Source organism: Panthera leo, chromosome B1, assembly GCF_018350215.1.
Source record: "Panthera leo isolate Ple1 chromosome B1, P.leo_Ple1_pat1.1, whole genome shotgun sequence".
NCBI lineage: Eukaryota > Metazoa > Chordata > Mammalia > Carnivora > Felidae > Panthera > Panthera leo.
Genome location: NC_056682.1, coordinates 126,054,906 through 126,074,328, shown reverse-complemented (window position 1 = coordinate 126,074,328; position 19,423 = coordinate 126,054,906). Strand labels below are relative to the sequence as shown.

General features: G+C 39.2%; 1 protein-coding gene across 2 annotated transcripts in view; it reads left to right on the top strand.

Annotated features, from left to right (window-relative positions):
* Positions 1–1,159: 1,159 nt before the first annotated feature.
* BMPR1B (bone morphogenetic protein receptor type 1B) overlaps positions 1,160–19,423 on the top strand; it is a 412,316-nt gene continuing 394,052 nt past the window's right edge. Inside the window, exon 1 of one of the 2 annotated variants that reach the window (XM_042935858.1) lies at positions 1,160–1,210. The gene's annotated coding sequence lies outside the window, so the exon portion shown is untranslated. Of the gene's footprint in view, positions 1,211–1,284; positions 1,340–19,423 lie in introns of those variants that run through there. The other variant, XM_042935857.1, reaches the window with a different exon arrangement.

Sequence of the window (19,423 nt, the reverse complement as noted above, 5' to 3'; positions counted from 1 at the left end):
GGAATTATCGGTATATTTACAAGATAGAAAAGTTTTTCAAAAAAAGGAAATTAATTCTGAGGATAGGCAGCTGAAAAGGCCTTGGGAGTTAAAAAAAAAAAAAAAAATTATAAGTCACAAGATATCTCCCTGGGAGACAGAACTGGAAAACCGCTGATTTAAAAAAGTTAACTCTTCTCCCCAAGTCTCCCGAAAGACTGTGGACTAGCTTAATTTATATTTACTTCCGTAGAAAATGTTTCAACACAAAGTTTTCGCAAGGAGACCAGAAAGTAAAGCGGTTACATACTTTTCCAAAATAAACACTACTAATTATAAAATTTCATCAAATATAAATGGAGGGCGTTTTCTTTTCTTTTTCTTTTTCTTTTCTCTCTCTCTTTTTCTTTCTTTCTTTCTTTCTTTCTTTCTTTCTTTCTTTCTTTCTTTCTTTCTTTCTTTCTTTCTTTCACCAGTTTCAAAATATTTGAGGAAAGGAAATAATTCATTTCCCTAGGAGGTCCAACTGTGTGTTTCAGAGTTCCTACACCCCGGCCCAGAAAAGCAGACATAATCGGATGTGTGTGCGTATTTTCTGCGAGGTGCGTCAGCATTTTATCAACTTCTCAAAAGTGTCAGTGGCCCTGAGAAGTTCAAATTCCCGGCACTAGATTGTCTTTGGGAGTCCCTTTCAGCTCTCAATGTACCGTAATCCCACGAATCTTTGTTCTTGTAACCTAGCCTGTTTTGAAACCCCTTCTTCCACACATCTAGGACTGCCATCCAAGTGATGCTCTGCGAAGCGGGCTAAGCTGTGGAAGTTCCCCCTGGACCCGGGGCTGGGGAAGGGCATGAACAGCGCAGCTCCCCGAGTCCGCTCACCACTCCTTACACAGGCAGCGGGGCTGGGGCAGCTCCAAGTGCGCCGAGAAGTGTAATCCCTCCGCTAAGTACTTGGCTCTCAGTCTCCAATCACTAGTGGGAGCTGGAGAGGGCAAGTGAAAAAAAAAAAAAAAAAAAAAAATCCAGAGGCAGCCGAGGAGCGAGAGGAAAAAAAAAAAAAGTCCCGCGGCGGCGGCAGAGCGGCCGCGGCGGCCAGAAGTTGACGGTGCGGCGGGGCGCGGGGCGCGGGGCGCGGAGTTGGCGTGGGGCCTGCGCGGGGCGCCCGGACAGTTGGGGGGCCGCGGGGACAGCGGCGCTCAGGACGCCGGTGCCGGGAGCTCAGCGGCGGGTAAGGCGCGGAGGTGGGGGGGCGGGGTGGGGGGGGGGGCTTGCGCGCGGGCTCGTCCCTGCAAGCGAGCGGGAGGCAGCGGAGCCGGCGTGGGCAGGGGGGCGGCGCGGAGCCGGTGGCGGCGCTGCGGTAAGGAGCCAGCGCGCAGGGGGAGAGGAGGAGAACGTGCAGCGCGGCCGTGGGGCGGCGCGGCGGCGGGCAGCGGGTCACAAGGTGGCCGCCTGGGCTTTGTGCGCGGGCGGCGCTGCCGGGACCCCGAAACCTCGTGCCGGCGCTGGCGGGGAGTTGGGGGCAGAGGCAGCTGCGGGCGGGACACGTGCTCCGGACCGGGGGAAGGAAGGACGCGCCGAGGCGGGGAGTCGGGACCTGCGCACCCAGGGATGGGGCGGGAGGGCGAGCGGAGGGCAGCCCGGGAACGGGGGAAATGGGCGCGAGTCCGGCAGCCTGGGAGGCAGGACCCGCAGACACCCAGCTCGGCCGAGCCACCTGCCTCGGAAGCCTCCCGGGACTGCGCTCTGCGGCGGGAGAAAGTGCGCAGCGGGCTGGTCTGGTGTCGCGGACTCGGCTCTCGGTGTCTGCCGCTGTTGCCTCTTTCCCTCCGTCTCTTTCCCTCTGTCTCTTACTGTGTCTGTTGCGTTCTCAAATGTTTCTCTCTCTCGCGTTCTCTATCTCTGCCTCTCGCCCTCTCCCCACCTCCTCTCTCTGTCTCTCCCTGGGCCTGTTTGTGTGTGTCTCCCTCTCCCCACCCCCTTTTCAGTCTCTGTGTCCCTCCCTTTCTGTCTCCTTATCTTCTTCCCTCTCTGTCTCCTACACTCTTGTCAGTCTTTCTCGTTTGCAGGCTTTCTGCTGCTCGTCTGTCTCTACTTCTGTCTGACTCTCGCTCTCAGCGCTCATCAATCCACTCGTGACCGTGTCTGTCAGGGCCCCATATTTCTGTCTCTCCCTTGCGGGGTTAGGGTTTCAGACATTAGAGAGGATCCTCCGGAAGTTGTCCAGTGTCTTATTCCTTTTGAGCTGCACCACTTCAGCTGGATCCTCGGTCCTTCGCATTTGTTCTCCATAGAATGGGAACTCTGTAGTTTCCGTGAGTTATTAGGAATTGCTCTTTTCTTAGTCACCTTTCCACCAAGGTGAGGTCAGTGACTGAGCAGCCACAGAGGTGCCAGTGAAAGAAAACAGAAGAAGAGAGCCGCTTAATTGCCTCCAACATATAAAGAGAATGTACCAAACGTATCTGCAGTGAAGCAGAACCACCTGAGAAACGTTTCTGAATTGTGGAAAGAAACACAAAGCCTCCAATCATGAGAGGAGTCAGCTAAAAAGTATTTGAAAATAATTTGAAAAGTATTTATGGAAATGTCTTGCTGTACTAAACTGATGCCAACGAATTATCTGTGTTTCTTGCATATATTTTTAGGATCCTAGTGACAACTCTCCTAATTATTGTTTTGGGAAAATTATGAGAAATGTCCTGTGTCAACTGGGACATTTGTTTTTGAGAAAATATTCCCTCTTTGTACTCTTATACCTCTTTACACTCCAGTGATCAAGAAGAATTATTTTTAACTGCAAAGAAAATAGGAAAGGATTTGTCAGTAATTTTAAAACATGAGACCTTCCAGAGATCAATAATTTCTTTGGAAAACTCTCACTGTAAGGACGTTTTGAAGGATATTACATCTTAGTGAAATATGCAAGTTATTACACACTTAGATCATTGTGTGATGCAAAACCAGGTTGTGTGCTGTAAGCAAATCATAGTAGTGATGGTTTTTTATGGGAAACATAGCTGGGAAATTAATTGCTCTGATTTTCACTGTTTTCTTTAGTCATGCATAATGTACCTTTGTTTTTAGCAAAATATGGCCGAGGGCTACAAAACTTGATACAGTGTGTTATTTGTCCAATCTGAATTACCATTTAGAAAACCACCTTTTCCTTTTGCTCACGAGATAGAAGTTGATATGATCTCATTACTCATGTGCTAGGGTCTCCTGATGAGTTTTAATGGCACTGATTTGTGATTTTAAATCAAAATGTTAGCTTTTGGTGAGTTAAAATCCTGATTTATGTCACGTCAGTGAATCATCAGTATTTATAGGGGCTTTGCCACCTTGTCTGCCAGGTGCTGCGTGGTGTTTAGCCCAGGCAGGGTTGTCTGAATTCCCTGTTAGATTATTGTCCCTCAGTGACGTGCTGCCTCTACTTGGGGTGTGTTCACATATGTCCCTCAGAATGTTCCAGTCATTAAATAATATTTATTAAGAGGAAATTGACTTAATTTTTTCCTCGTAAACTTTGAAAACTGTGTGAGATGGCCTGATAAAACATTTTTATACAGTAAATACTGATTTTATTATTTAACAGTGTAAGGTAATTTAAAATGTGATCTCTTTTGGTGCATATAGCAGCTTCCAGCAGTCAACTCGTGTTTATCATCCAAATCTAAAGTCAGTTGTCACCCACTCCAACCTGGCAAATCCCTTCCTAATTTTCCTAAGCCTCCTCATCTCTGCTGCTCCGTTTCTGGGCACACCTCTCATTGTTTCCCTCTCCGCCCTCTGGTTCCTTGCTGGGCTCTTCCACACTGGGCTGTCTTTTCATTGAAATAAAATAGTGTGTCTTTTCTTTCCTTCCCTGAATTTCAGAAGCCCAGTAAAGTACCTGCCCTACGATAGTCAAAAAATCCTTGAAGGGTGATTTGTCTTTAACTTGTGATGCTAATTCTCTGTAGGTGCAGTAGCTCAAAGGAAATGCTATAGTGTGGTGTAATAGATCACAGACGGAGGGATGAGACAGTCTCAGAAAGCATCTCCTCACACACATTAATATTAAAGATGAAGAGGATGAGGCCTAAACAATTTGAAAACCTTGTTCAACAATAGACAATGAAGCCACAGTCCTTTCCCCTGGACTCCTGCTTGCCTTCATTCGCTAGAAGTAAATCCATTACCAGGAGCTAACATTTACTATCTAACCTCTGAAGATTTCTTCCCATGCTGACCAGTGACAGTCATGCGTGAAACTGACCATCTTGCAACAACTGATAATCATTGGTTATACATAATCATGGAGGTAATAGTTGTCTTTCGAACATTGACTTCTAAGTGCATTTATGCGAAGCATTGTGCTGTGTCATCTTGGGCAGACTACTTACTTCTACCTGAATAGAAGATTCACATTCTCTGGATGAAATTTTCTCCTCTGTAAATTTCTGTGCATGTGTTGAGTGGGGGTAGGGAAAAAAGAAAGGAAGTTTGGACCAGATTAGGAGCACTTTTTGAAGTTTTTCTTCAGAGACCACCAGTTTAACTCCCAGAACAACTGCATATTCATCTGTTTTACATATCAGACTTCCCTGTGAACTTTTGTTTGAAAAAAGGCTAACACAGTTTAAAGAAAGCTTCACGACCACTTACTTTTCCAGTCTCTCTTGTGATTCTTGAATTTCATAATCAAGATAATTCCTAGCTTTTAAATCTGGGTATTTGGAGGATGGTTGATAAAGTTATCAGGATAGAAGGAGAAGCTGATTTTTTAAAAAAAGTTTATTTTTGAGAAAGAGAGAGAGGGAGCATGAGTGGGGGTGGGGCAGAGAGAGAGGGAACAGAGAATCCAAAGCAGGCTCTAGTGGGCAGCAGAGAGCCCGGTGCAAGGCTGGAACTCAGGAACCATGACATCATGACCTGAGCCGAAGTCAGACTCAACTGGCTGAGCCACCCAGACGCCCCAGGAGGAGCTGATTTTGCCTGAGAGATACTAATTTCAAGTTCTCATGTGCTGAATTTGATGTGATGGTAGAAATTTAAGTGGAAATGTTGGACTATATAGAGGCACCCAGTATTCCCAGGAGGGAGGGGATAGGGCTAGCAATATGTACTCATACTGAATTTATAATTAAAATTGAAGAAAACTAAAACTTATTAGAGATAGATAAATAAATGAAGGTTTGGGAGTGGACAGGAGGGGCATTTTGTTACTTCTGAGTATTTATTAAGGTCTATAGTATTGAGACAAAAGTAGGGTATTATATAATAATGCACATCAGGCAATAAACTGTTTTCACGATTTTTAGAGTATCTACTTTACATCCTGGTAATCTTAATTAGATTCATTTTACTTAAATGTTTGAGTGCCTCCTCTCTGCCTGGTGTTGTTATACACCTCAGGGATACTGTAGCCATAAGAGACCCCAGGCTTCTGCTGTCGTTGAACTTGCATTCTAGAAAGAGAAAACAACCAGGAGCAAGCACATGAGTAAGACCATTTCCAGGAGTGAAGATTGACATTCGGAAAATAAGACAGGGAGGTATGACAGCACGTGACTCGGGCTATTCTTTATATGGGGTAGCCATGGAAGTCCTTTCTGAGGGTGTCCCTGAATACCAAGAAAGCCAGCACAGTGGAAATCCAGGAGAACTTCCTGGAAGAGGGAATATCAAAGCTGTCTCTAAAGCAGCAGCAAGTTGGGCACACGCTTGTCATTGTGGTTGGACTCAGGCAATTAAAGGAAATGGTAAGAATGAGGTCAGAGAGATAGCCAGGCCCATGTTATGGAGTATTTTATTGAACCACCCTGGAAGATTTTATACAGAGGAGTCAATAAGTATGACTTAGCATGTCTGTAGTGTGAGCGGGGATGTCTCAAGTAAGATGATGAGGGAGGCTATGAGAAGGATCTCGCTGATAGTTCGGTGGTTTGGCCAAGGGTGGAACCCAGAGAAATTGATCAGATGTTGTTCTTATTACTGAATAAGAGTCACTGAGTTGAATCATTTCCCCCATCTTGATCAACATTGCAACAACCCACTGGCTCAATACTTGCTTTTACTCTTACATCCACATTTCATTTCCCACATGTCACCTCCTTACAGCTTCCTTCAAATATCTCCTGGGCTATAAGCGCCTTGACTCAGAGGGTGCAGTATATCCTGGCAAGGTTCTTCAGGGCAGACTCTGGGCTATGCAGGGATGCTGGACAGTTTCAACTAACATCACTTCATTTTACATACAATTTGTGTTCTGGTTACAGAGGAAAGGAAGCAAGTAAGTTAGAATTCCTTTAATCAGGCTTCAGTGGCATTTTTCTCTAGCTCTCAGCTTTGAAAACAGCAATGCTTCTGTAAGAACTTCACTGCGAAGTCCACGTTGTTAGACGTGGATCTCACCCATCCTTGTATCTCAGCCCTTTGCAAAGAATCAGTACATAGGAGGCATTCAGTACATATTTGTGGAATGCTGCTGGATGCAGTCTTCTAGAGGACCTATAGTTTTCACTCAGCTCACTTCAGTTCTCTTGTGTTTCAGCAAGTATATGGCTGCATGTGCCTGCAGCTTTAGAAGGTACTAAGTGGCAAGTTTGGAAATGATTTTTCTGAAGGTTGTATTTCCTTATTGGCTAAAGAAGAAAGAAACAATTCAGGGTATCTCTTCATAACCTTTTCTTGCCTGGCTCTCTTGAGATAAACATTTTAGTCATTTTTATAGCAGTTGCATAGACAGGGACTTAAACAAGTACAGACACATCTGTCACTAGTTAATTTGTTGATTTATGAACCTAAAATGACTCCCAAGGAAGTCTGTAATGATGGTGCCTTTGTCTAAATTAACCTATCAACAGAAATCAGTGACTTTTATCTAACTAATATATTTTACAGCCATCTTAAAAGATACGAAATTATCAGTTCTGTTGTCCAATAGACATTGAGCCATAATAGTACATATAATGAGGGATTATCCCCAAATCCTTCCTCTTATTACTGAATGTAGTGCTCTATTCAAATGGGGTTGCAAACAACTTGGAATCATCTTACTGTATCTAGCAGTTCTTTTCACTGTTTTAATCCTTTTCTGTTAGTCAAGAGGCCACATCTTCTTTTCCTTAACTCTGTTTCCTTACCTCTATTTTGTTAATTTTTTTTTTTTAACGTTTATTTATTTTTGAGACAGAGAGAGACAGAGCATGAACAGGGGAGGGGCAGAGAGAGAGGGAGACACAGAATCTGAAACAGGCTCCAGGCTCTGAGCTGTCAGCACAGAGCCCGACGCGGGGCTCGAACTCACGGCCCGTGAGATCATGACCTGAGCCGAAGTCGGACGCTTAACCGACCAAGCCACCCAGGCGCCCCACCTCTATTTTGTTAATAAAACCTCCTGCAGTATCCCATTGCCTTCTGTGTCAGGAGTGTTCTGTTTGCCTCTCCAGATCCACTTTGAACCCTTCTCCCTTATGCTCTCTGCCTAGGACAATATCTGGGTGAGCTTTTCTGATTTCCAGATGGCTTAGGTCATTGGGGAACCCCAGCAGGAGATTAAGGGGAGAGTGGAGAAGAGGCTCTTAATTTTCTTGGCTCCTTCTCTGCTAGATCAACTTGGGCTGTCTGGGTCCCTGCACTGAAAGGCACTACTTTTCTTAAGGTAGGCTTCCTTCCAGTAATCTCAGAATCTCTGCTTTTACTATCCTGCTTTACTGTACTATCCTTCAGGGTTCTTCTAAACTCCTGTCTGTACCTTAGATAAATCCTCTTATCAACTTATCAGAAGTTGTAAACGGTGTCATTTTCTGTTGATTCAGCTTCTGAAAGCCTCCTTTTTGGAGGCTTCTTGGACTGATAAGAAGAGTTGGCCACCCTTACCTGTATTGGACATCTGCTTTTCACCCCGATTTTTATTCTTCTATTCATGCAACAGTGGCATAGAAAACCTAAGTTGTTGTTATATAAATCTGTCAACAAATTTATTGGTTTAAACACTTTAATTGACAGTCATCTGTTTACCTCCTCTATATGTAATTTGTTTCATTCACTCTTACTCATTCATTAGTACAGTACATATTTACAGAGTCAGTATTTAGGGCCAGGCAGTATGCAAGGCATTGTGGATACCAAAAGGCAGATGTTTACCCTTATGTGGGATGAGGATTGGAAGGGGCAGGAAAAAAAAAACCAAAAAACAAAAAAAAAAATCCCTAAACAATATTTAGAAATGAAGTTGTGATTAAGGCTGTGAAGGAAATTAGAAGGGTGTAGTGGGAGAGAGTAGTAGGAAGAACTCTCACTTTGCTTGAGATCACAAGCAATGGTCAGGGGCTTTTGCTGACCTGCATCTGTTATCCAGGCTCTTTATGTATGAATTTTAGAAGATTTTCCTAAAGTCACAAATAATAAATCTTGGTAGGATAAGTAGAAATTGTAGGTAAACCTACATTTGCTTTATACCATTACTTAAACTTAGTATTATGGTATACATCTATATCCTCTTTAAGAATTTTTTTGTGCATTTTTATGTATTTTTAAATAAAACCAAGGTCACATAGATTATCTTGTTACTTGCATTTTTCACTTAACCAGACATTGACAATACCATTGTACATCAATCTATCATTTTAAAACATAACATTTAATGTATAACCTGATAGTTAATGATCACTGTTGGTTATATTTATTAGGATTTTTGAAAAGTTAGATAAGCATGAAGAAAATGAAAATGACTAATAATCCTACCACAAAAATAGTCTCTCGAAATTAGGAGTCTCTTGGTACTTGAGGGTATAGAAATGGCTTCAGTCAGGGGTGACTGGGTGGCTCAGTGGGTTAAGCATCTGCCTTCAACTGAGATTATGATATCACGGTTCATGGGTTTGAACCCCACATTGGGCTCTGTGCTGACAGTGTGGAGCCTGCTTGGGATTCTCTCTCTCTCCCTCTCCCTCTGCCCCTTTCTGACTCGTGCTTTCTCTCTCTCTCTCTCTCTCGAAATAAATAAATAAACTTAAAAAGAAATGGCTTAAGTTACACAGATTTTTATTTCATCAAAACTCCTTTGAATTATGTCTGATAAAACCAAATGACAACAGAGAGGGAAAACAATGTAATCAAACCTCTTTTATCTAGTAATTCTATTCCAGAAATTTTTAGGCCTAACATCATTGCTAGTTATCTCTATCTTATCACATATTAAATGAAAAATTGGAGTTTGAAGAAGTGTGGGCTATATGACTAATTTAGGAAAGCAACTTACGTATAACAGTAGGTTTTACTTTATTTCATTTCTTTCCTCAGTGTATCCCATGGAACCATGGTTTTGTGAATGTCAGGTGTTTAACTCAAAAAGGATCCCACGGGTGGCAGTGTCCCATTGCTAACTGTGGGGACTCTGGAGTTTGACTGGCTTTGAATCTTGGCTCTATTGCTTATTAGCTGTCTGACTTTGGGCAAATTACTGAACCTTGTTTGTCTCTGCATGATCTGTAAAATGGGGATGACAATAACAGTGATTACTTCATAGGTTTGTTTGAGGTTTAGAATAGTGAATATTTGTAAAGGGTTTAGAACAATGCCAGGCAGGTAGTAAACACCACAGAAGCATTTGATAAGTAAACAAATGATCAAAGAAATGAGGGAATTGCTATTTTCCAACTGCAATACTTCTGTGAACCTGTATTATGCTCCTGTGCCTTGTGGCAGTCCCCCAGGGGGTATTTGAGCACGGGACTTGTATTTTTCCTTGCATATATTCAATGCTAGTATTGAATTAGTATTCCTTAGAACATACTTTGGGAAAAATTGATATAAATAATTTACTAAACATTTCACCAGTCTATTTATTGTCTCCTGAAAGAAAGGAACCATTCTTGTTGCCGGGATATTTTTCCTCTGTCTGTCACACACATCATTCTTGGGTTTTTTTTTTCTTTTCCTTTTTCTTTTTAAAAGTAAAATGAGGGGCACCTGAGTGGCTCAGTTGGTTAAGCGGCTGACTTCGGCTCAGGTCACGATCTCATGGTCCGTGAGTTCGAGCCCCGCGTCGGGCTCTGTGCTGACAGCTCAGAGCCTGGAGCCTGCTTCGGATTCTGTGTCTCCCTCTCTCTCTGCTCCTCTCCTGTTCATGCTCTGTCTCTCTCTGTCTCAAAAATAAATAAACGTTAAAAAAAAAATAAAAGTAAAATGAATATTTTTTTTTACCCAGAGAAAGAATTTTTGCCAGTATACTTGTGAGTATACTCTGGACCTCTGGGACTTACTGAGCCCAAAGTTTACAGTCTATAATATTTTCTAGAAAGCTACTTACTGTTATTTTTTTTCTAACAGCAGAGAATATGTATTCGTTGATGTGAACTTGGGGAATGCAGGAAACTAACAAAATAAAACTCACTCAGGCTTCTACTACACGGAAATAGCCACTCTTGACATTTTGGGTCTTTTTTTTTTCTTTATAAAGTTCGGAGCATAATATAATAGAGTTTTGTGTCTTGCCTTTCTTTTTCACTTGACTTTATGTAATATTCTTAATCCAAGAAACTTGGTGATTTCTGGCTTTCAGATGATTGGTAATCTACATTTCAAAAGAGCTTCCTTCCTTTCTCCCCAAATTCTGTGGCCAGAGACAATATGAAAATAAAATGGTGTATCTAGAATGAGTTTCTCTCTCATTCGGAAATTGGAACCACCTGGTAAGCAGTTGGCAATTCTTTTTAAAAGACCTGGAGTAGGTGACCTCAGGTTGCTTCATTTTTATGAGTCATTCCAGTGTTCCAGCCAGCAGCCAGATGGACGCAGAAGAGTCCGTGACCAGACTGCTTCGGAGGCATTACTTACTCATCCCAAGTGGACTGTGAGTGAACTTATATAATCTTGAGGTTAACTAGGAAATGTTATCCAGGGAAACCTGAGTTATCCAAAACAAATTTATTTAATTTTAAGATGATAACTCTGTTTCTTTCATTTCATGTTGGAGGTAGGGCTCTCATAATATACTAATACAGAGGACAGTGTCTCTCAGTATTTTTTTTTTGTCTTACAATTTTGAGTGGGAAATAATTTTGTATTTATATGGCAGTGTATAGAGACTTGAACAATTCTAACCATTGTAAGTTTTACTCGGTGTACTTCGTAAATGATGGATTTATGCTGTAGTGATTAAAGTGCATCTTGCTCGCTAAGTCCTTTTTCATTCAGAAGTCCTTCCACAATTTTGAATCCTCATCTGACTCAAGATTAAATCAGTCACTCTTTAAAACACTTATCTTTAATATCTTTAGCAAATGAAAATATTTAAACTCTTTTTTAAAGAGGAAAACCATGCTACACTGTTTAATTGAATTAAATTAGCTTTTCATGGAAATTTACCTAGGAGCTGTTTCTGGAACCAATTTGGAAAATGATCTTTGTATTCTGTGGCATTTATGTCTGATTATGTTTTTCTTAGTAATTCTCAGTGGACCTGATTCACTCCTTGCTTCAGTCATCAAACCCTTGTGAGTTTTGTAGGCAAATTAGGCATTTCCTACCCAATAATTATGCATATTTATGGAATAATGTGTGCTTCTTCTTTAGATACAGATGGTGTAAGAAATTGTTAATTCTAGAACTTAAACTTATTTAAATTTTGTCATTTTAGCATTCTGTAGAGTATGTTAAGGCTAAGTCATATATAAACTTCTCCTGAAAAATGTTTCATAGAATGTAAGTTTTGACCCCTTTACTAATAAAAGCAGGTGCTGTTGTTTTGTAAAAATGGCAGATGATCCAAAAGTTCTTAAAAAATCTATTTCCTTGAAACCTTGTGTATTTCAGGCACATCAAAGATTTTGTATACTACATTTTCTGCCTTCTCTTAATGTTGTAATCTGTTGTTTTCCAAAGCCATGTAGAAATTGAAAACTCCTTAGAAAAACTCAGTGTTCAAGTGTTTTAGTTGTAAAACGTATCCTGTGTGATCAGCATTATGGGGACATGTTTTATATACTTTGGTACAAGGACTATAACTTAATGCCTTTATTGCTTGATACTTCATGTGTATAGCACTTTAGAAGTATTAAAAACATATTTAGCTTTTCAAAAAACTTTTGCTGAATCTGCCACAGTCTGGATGTGAGACTTGCAGTTCTTCTGTGCATACACGAATGCTCGTTTGTTTTGTGTTCTGTATACTGTCTGTACCATCCTGCTTTCCCTCCCTCTCCCCTTCTGTTTTTTCTCTTAGTTTCGCTCTTATTTTGAAAGCATCATTTCTTCGGATTACTTTTTCTGAGCCAGAGAGGTTAAAACTTGCTCATTTCTAGGATTCTGAACCTGTAGAGTATTCCCAAGGTCCTTACTAGCTTCACATCCTCTGACTGATTGGAGTTTTGACTAAGCATAATTGACATGACGATTTGATATTCTTCAGACCTAATCTTAAAATACTTTAATATCATAGACTGATAATAGCAGCAAGAGAAATTTCTATCTTGTTATGAAATCACTTATTTAACTATAATTCCACTCGGTGTTTTTATGAAATATCCATGTTTTAAACATTTTAAAAAGTGCATTCTTACAGCTAAAACTAAACATGGCATGGACATATTATACAAAATATATTGTAGGTGTTCTTATATCTAGACAGTTTTTATTCCTTTATACAATCTCTTTGATATACAAAAATCTGTAATTGCATTATATAGACTTTCTCCAGATACTCTCTAGCTTATATATTTTTTGAAATTTCACGTATTTATAATTGTGATTTGAAAGTTATTGTTATATATTAAACATTTTTCTTACAACTCAACTAGTATGCAGCTTGACTTACCATGAGACTGTAAATTCCTTTTTTGGCTCATCTCTCCTAAACCTGGAAGGTATAATGCAGTTTAACAATAATATTTTATATCTTCAGTTTGTGAATAATGTCTTTCTTACAGCTGGAATTATTAAATGTTTATGCAGTGTGAAAGAACTTGATGCGGTATGTGTCAAAGAGATAATTGAGTCTTGCTCTGAGGGGAAAGATGTTTAAAATTACAGATGATACATTACCACAAAATAAATGCTGAGCACAAGTAGACAGAGTATGGGAAAGACAAAATGAGAAGTTGATGAGAACATCTATGAAGTGCCATGTTGACTCAGTCTATTATTCTGTCTTTAGATGATGCATCAGGGGGTGTGTTTTGGGAAGGCTGGGTTGGTGTTCCATGATTTCAGGCTTAAAATTCAGACTTCTATCCTTCAAATACCTTAGTTTTTCTCAATTAAATTCCCCTCTTTTTGAAAATGCTTAGAATTTTTTTAGCTTAACTTCCTGGATTATATTTATATTTCATTTCTCAACCAGATTATGAATTCTCGTTGAAGTATGGCAGCAGTTCCTTAGCTCCATTTTTGCCATGTTCCTACTTTCCGTCATTGTAGAGAGCTTTGACATTGTAGCGAGCCTTGACATTGTAGAGAGCCTTGACATCTGTAATGCTCCCTTGTAGTCTTCACCTTTGTTGGCTGACAGAATGCTGATCTTCCTTGTTTTTTTTTTTTTTTTTTTTTTTTTCCACAAGACTCTCCTGTGGTCAACCTGATCATTTATTTTTATTTGCTTGGATTTTCCTTAGCTTCTAAATATTTTTTTCTCTTCTCTTTTTGGTGAAATTAGAGTTATAATTTCTTCATTCAGCAACTGATATTTTTGGAGTGCTAGGCTGTAGTAGACTAGAACTGCTTGTGGTATTTCAAGTAAAGATGAACTGTAAAGATGAGCTGAAGTTTTAAATGGGATGAGTACCATGATTTTTGTTCTTGAGTGATATTGGTGCCATTGTTAGCTTTGTTGGCCATGGGAACACATTCATGCAGTCTTTTAAGCTCCTTTTTATGATAACTAAGGCCCATTATCCTGAGAAGTATGGTCTGTTACTTCTTCCCCTACATGCCTAACCCTATAGTTTTCCACTTTGACTTTTATTTGATGTTTTCCCCCTAGTAACTCATAAAGTTTTGGAAATCTTGTAGGTTATCCCACTGACTTGGCATTTCATGTACTGGAAAAAGTTAGTGTCTTTTGCAGACCTGGAAAATTTAATCTACATTTCCTCTTTTACATCATTTATAAAGATGTTAAATAAGACCACTTCCAGCACCTTCCCTATTTATAGCTTTCCAGCCAAAGCAATGCCTTTTTTTTTTTTTTTTCACTTTCTTTGTTTCTCCAGCAGAAGTTCATGAAATCCTCTGGGGATACTTTTTTTTTTTTTTTTAAATAACTTTTGTGGTAGTACCTTGTCAAGGGATTCTAAAAAAAATACATGGATTGTATCCACTGGTTTTTCCCTTGAGGCTGCACACATCTTTTAATTTGCTAAGACATAATTACTGTTGAAAAAATTCAGAGCTAGCGCCCCCTCCATTGTTTGCTGAATTCTTCAGTGAAGAATGCTTTAGCATATGTAGACCTCACAACATTGCCAAATTACCAAGAAATAATTATAACACTAATTTAGAGAAATTTGAAAGACGGTGGATAAAAGAGATGAAACTTAGCGTTAATAGGGATGGTTGAAATGCAATTATATATAAACAAAAATTATATATAAGCAAAAAAGGGGGTTACTAGGGTGCCTGGGTGGCTCAGTCAGTTAAGTGTCAAGCTCTTGGTTTTGGCTTAGGTCATGATCTCATGGTTGGTGGGATCGAGCCTGAGTTGGGCTCTGTGCTGGCAGTGGGGATCCTGCTTGAGCTTCTCTCTGTCTCTTTGCCCCTCCTCCCCTGCTTGGGTTGTCTCTGTCTCAAAAATAATTAATTAAAAAAGGTGGGGGGTTATTGTGTCTGAGTCTTTCTTAAGCTCTAGACCATGTTCTAAATAAGTCCATCCTGTTTAAGATAGTAGTGATTGTCATCTCCATGTTACAGGTGAGGAATTTAAGGCACAGTGAAATTCAGGTGTAGGACTTAATCTAGATCCTAATCTATACCTAGCATAGGACCACCTGATTCTAAATCCTTGCTTGAATGTTGAAAACCTCTTAGAGCCGGATGTTGTGTTGGTTATTGATACTACAAAATTACCGTCACTCCGTCCTGGTGGTCTTGGAAAGAGCCTTGGAGAACTTGGAAAGACTCCTGAGGATGGAAGAAGCCTATGCGTAAAAACTCTTTGAGATGGTAATTGTCTGTGGTAGGTGCTGTGAGAGCATAGGAAAAGGCTGATTGTTAAGGAGTTTTCAAGATAGAGACTTCGGTTCTTTTTAGAGATTTTTTTTTTTAATGTTTTTATTTATTTTTGAGACAGAGAGAGACAGAGCATGAATGGGGGAGGGGCAGAGAGAGAGGGAGACACAGAATCGGAAGCAGGCTCCAGGCTCTGAGCCATCAGCCCAGAGCCCGATGCGGGGCTCGAACTCACGGACCGTGAGATTGTGACCTGAGCTGAAGTCAGACGCTTAACCGACTGAGCCACCCAGGCGCCCCGAGACTTCGGTTCTTGATTGTGTTTTGAGAAGAGAGATTGATAAAGAGAAAATTTTGAAAATCTTTGGGAAAACATTTTGAACCTTAAATGGTATAATCTCCTTTTTTTCTCCTTTAAGTTATGGAACATTTCTATACAGAGAGTATGGACACTGCTTTTTAGAGCAAAGTTATCACCTCTTTAGTAAAATTGACTTTGATTTGATCCACACATATTTGTGTATATGTGTGTGTGTGTGTGAGAGAGAGAAATAGATGAGGGGCATTTAACATGGGTTAAATACAGTGACATATTAGTGAATTTGGGAAATCAAATACCTCAAATAATTTGCTGAGAATATAGAGATGCAAATGATGAAAAATCATTTAAAAATCACCAGTTTATCTGAAATGATTGGTTAAATTCAAAACCTGATTTTGAAGGAGGCACCATAACGTATACCTAATAGTAAAGTGGACTCTGGGGTTTGGCAAAAGTTCAGTTGTTGCGAGGGAACAGAAGGTATATACTAAAAACACAATAAAAATCTTCAAGGCGGGGGGTGCGCCTGGGTGGCTTAGTCCGTTAAACATCGAGTCTTGATTTCGGCTCAGGTCAAGATCCCAGGGTCATGGGATTGAGTCCTGCATGGATTCTGCACTGAGTGTGAAGCCTGGTTAAGACTCTCTTTCTCCCTCTGTCTCTGTTCCTCCCTCTCTCTCAAAAACAAAACCAAAAACCTTCAAGGAGAGTTTGGTATTGAAACTCAAGTATATCATTTTTTAAAATATTGAAATGGACTCTAGATCATCATCTATAAAGAGGTATCACCTATATTTTACAACTTCTATTTTGATCTGTCAGAATGCACTAGAGTGAAATGAAATTCCTACAGTGTTTCTCCAGACTGGTTTGCAACCTGCCAGAATGGACGTTATGTGACATGCTTGCTTTCTATCTTCACACACATCTTTTCTAGAAAGAATCATAAAACCTTCCTTATTTGTAGCATAATAGTGTGTGTTTTACGGCAAAATGCAACGGGGTCTCTTGGCTGTGTCCATGGAGTTTAGCTAAGATAGTTTTTAAAGTAAAAAAGAAATCTTTAGTTTCCAAAATAAACCAGATCGAACATGTATTTTGCATGAAGACAGTGCTATGAGGAAAGCAAAATTTAAAATTGATTAAGAGGCATTATAAGTAATTATAAGTAAAATTAAATTTAAAAATTTATTATTATAAGTACTATATATGTGTTAAATGAATACATTTTTGCTAGTCAGTAATCACCATTTGATTTTTCTAAGGAGTATGGAGTATAAATAACACAAAAACATAGTAAGCTATAGTATGATTTATAACAAACATACTAAGCTATAGTATGATTTGTAACAAATAGAAATCTTCCTTAGTGACTCCTTATATTCTAAAATATAATTTTCCCATTATGGAAAATTATATTTATGTTGAACATAAATAATCAGATATTTGCTTCCCTAATGATCCAGATTATTTTAAAATCATGTTACTGGATTTAACGACATGACCTCTGTTCTGTGACCTTGTGTATTTCTGGAGGCTTGTTGTACATGTCAAGGGTATTTCCTTTTATTTGTTTTAATTTTACCTGCCATTTAAATTATTGAATGACCCTTCATAATTTTATTATGAAGCCATATAATAAGGAAGGACCAGTTGATTATTTTTTACTTTAACTTTCATAATCTCATATAATTCCAGTCTTCTTTGTGTTCTCATTTCTCAGGTCAAATAATTCTTGTTTTGCAATTTCTCATCACAGTAATGGATGGGATACACTAATATGTTTCAGTACATTTATTGTTCTCATTTTAGCATTTTACATCTGTTCTCTCTTCTAGGGGAGGAAAACAAGTAGTATGTCGAAAAGAGCACACGACTGGGAGGCAGGAAAGGCCATAATTAGTTTTGGAACCTTAGACTAATCACTTAAATAAAAGACTGGTCAAACTCCGTACGGTCTTTCTGGCTCTGAAATGCTGTGATTCTGTAACCTAAATGGGCAAATCTTATCATACTTAATAATGGTAGTATGGCATTAGTTTCTTTAGAGCAAGGCACCATAACTGTGGCGTGTTTGTATTCCCCCCTGCCCCAGGTGGTATTTGGAATTTCAGAGACAAAAGAGAATGTTCACAGATTAAGTCCTTTCCAAATGTTATCATGTCTGAGATTTTATAGTTCTTTGCATGAGAGACTGATATTTAAAACTCATATGATAATACTGTGCACCATTTTACATGCTTCTATAATTCCTTTCCTCAGGGGTTCCATATAATTTTGGTGAGTAGGAAGTAACTCTACAATCAATATCTTACTCCTTCTTTTGAATTATTTTCTAAGAACTTGAAGGCATTTGTTGAAAAGGTTTTGTTCAGAAGTCAGATTCAGTTCCATGTTTTGACTGTGTTGGATTATAATGGCTAATTTTACTAGAGATAAAATATGCAGAGCATGCCAGCAATGTAAGTTCGTTTTTGTGATTGTAACTTCACTAATCAATGAGATGATTTGTGTGCTTTATTGGTTACCCTTGTTTCTGTGACTCCCTGTACTAAGTATTGTCTTTTAAAATGATTTTTAATAGAAACAGAGACTGAATAGGTTGAGGTGTTCTACAGTTATGCTGGTTGTATGAGAATTTAATGCCCATTCTATTCCTATAATACTCTTTTTTTATATTGTTCTAGGATTGATTTAATGTTCACATTCCTTTAGAACATTTAAGCAACTTGATATAGTGTTATTTTCAAGTTGATTAGTAATTTCCTTTTAAAAACTGTATTTTCATCAGCAATCAACTCTATTATTTTTATATGTGTTAAGGTTTCCGTGGTATTTTCTATATTATCCATATCAAATTTTTAATCCCAGCATGCCTCTCTGAAACCTTTCCCTATAGTATGTCAGTATGTATTGAAAGACCCTGTAGTAACAGGTTCATTACACTTATCAAGCTAAGTAAAATAAAACTGAAAAAACAAAGAGAGACACTGGAAATTCATCTTGGAGCATTTGCTGTTAATCTAAAGCAGGAAGCCTCCACTGAAAACTATAGAGTTGGTTGTTTTACGTGAATTATTGGTTCTTAAGGGAAACAAGATAAAGAAAAAATTGAATTCTTAACAAGTGCTGAAGATGTTCATAGTGAATGAACATTGTGAAATGAGTGAGGGTTCACGATCCTAAAACTCTTAAATCAGAAGTGAGAATGAATATGAAACAGAGTAAGGCAAATCCCCCTTGTATGGACTCTTTTCTTAGAAGTTGGTTTGAAAAAAAAATCGAACTACCTTTACACCCTACATGGATCACTTATCAATTTCTCATACTGGTACTACTCTTGTGTTGTTCCCTTCTTTTGAAACCTGATTCAGAGTTTTTACAAGATATTGTATTTATCCCATTCAACTGGACTCATTTTCTTCCTTCTCTCTGCTTGCACCCTGTTGCTAATTAACTAATTTCGTGAATTGTTAGTGTAAGTGGCATCATTTTTACTGTACTGATTGCCAAAAAGTGTGTTCTGTTCCTCTCTTTCCTCCATATTTCTCAAATATGGAGTTGCTTGTTTAGTGTTGAGTGACTGAATTCTCTGTTTTTATATGGTTCTAATCTTTATTTCTTTGTAATTGTGGAAAATTTCACTTTGAGAATACGTGAGAAGCTTGGGATTTTTAAAAAATGTCATTTGTTTTAAAAACACATTCTGGGACATGAAATAGGAAAAAAATTCTCTTCTCTATTTTAATTAAAGCCAGTGTAGATGTTCGACGCTGAATTTTGGAAGTAGATACCTGGGTTTGTAGGCTGGCTGTCCCACTCAGCATCCTCATCTGTAAAATGGGGATAGTAAGAGAACCTACTAAATAAGGATGCTGGGGGAAGTAAATGGAGAACCTAGAAATCTGCCTGGCATACAATAGTTGTTCAGCAAGTGTTCATTCTTCTTTATTTTAGAGGTCTTTAAGT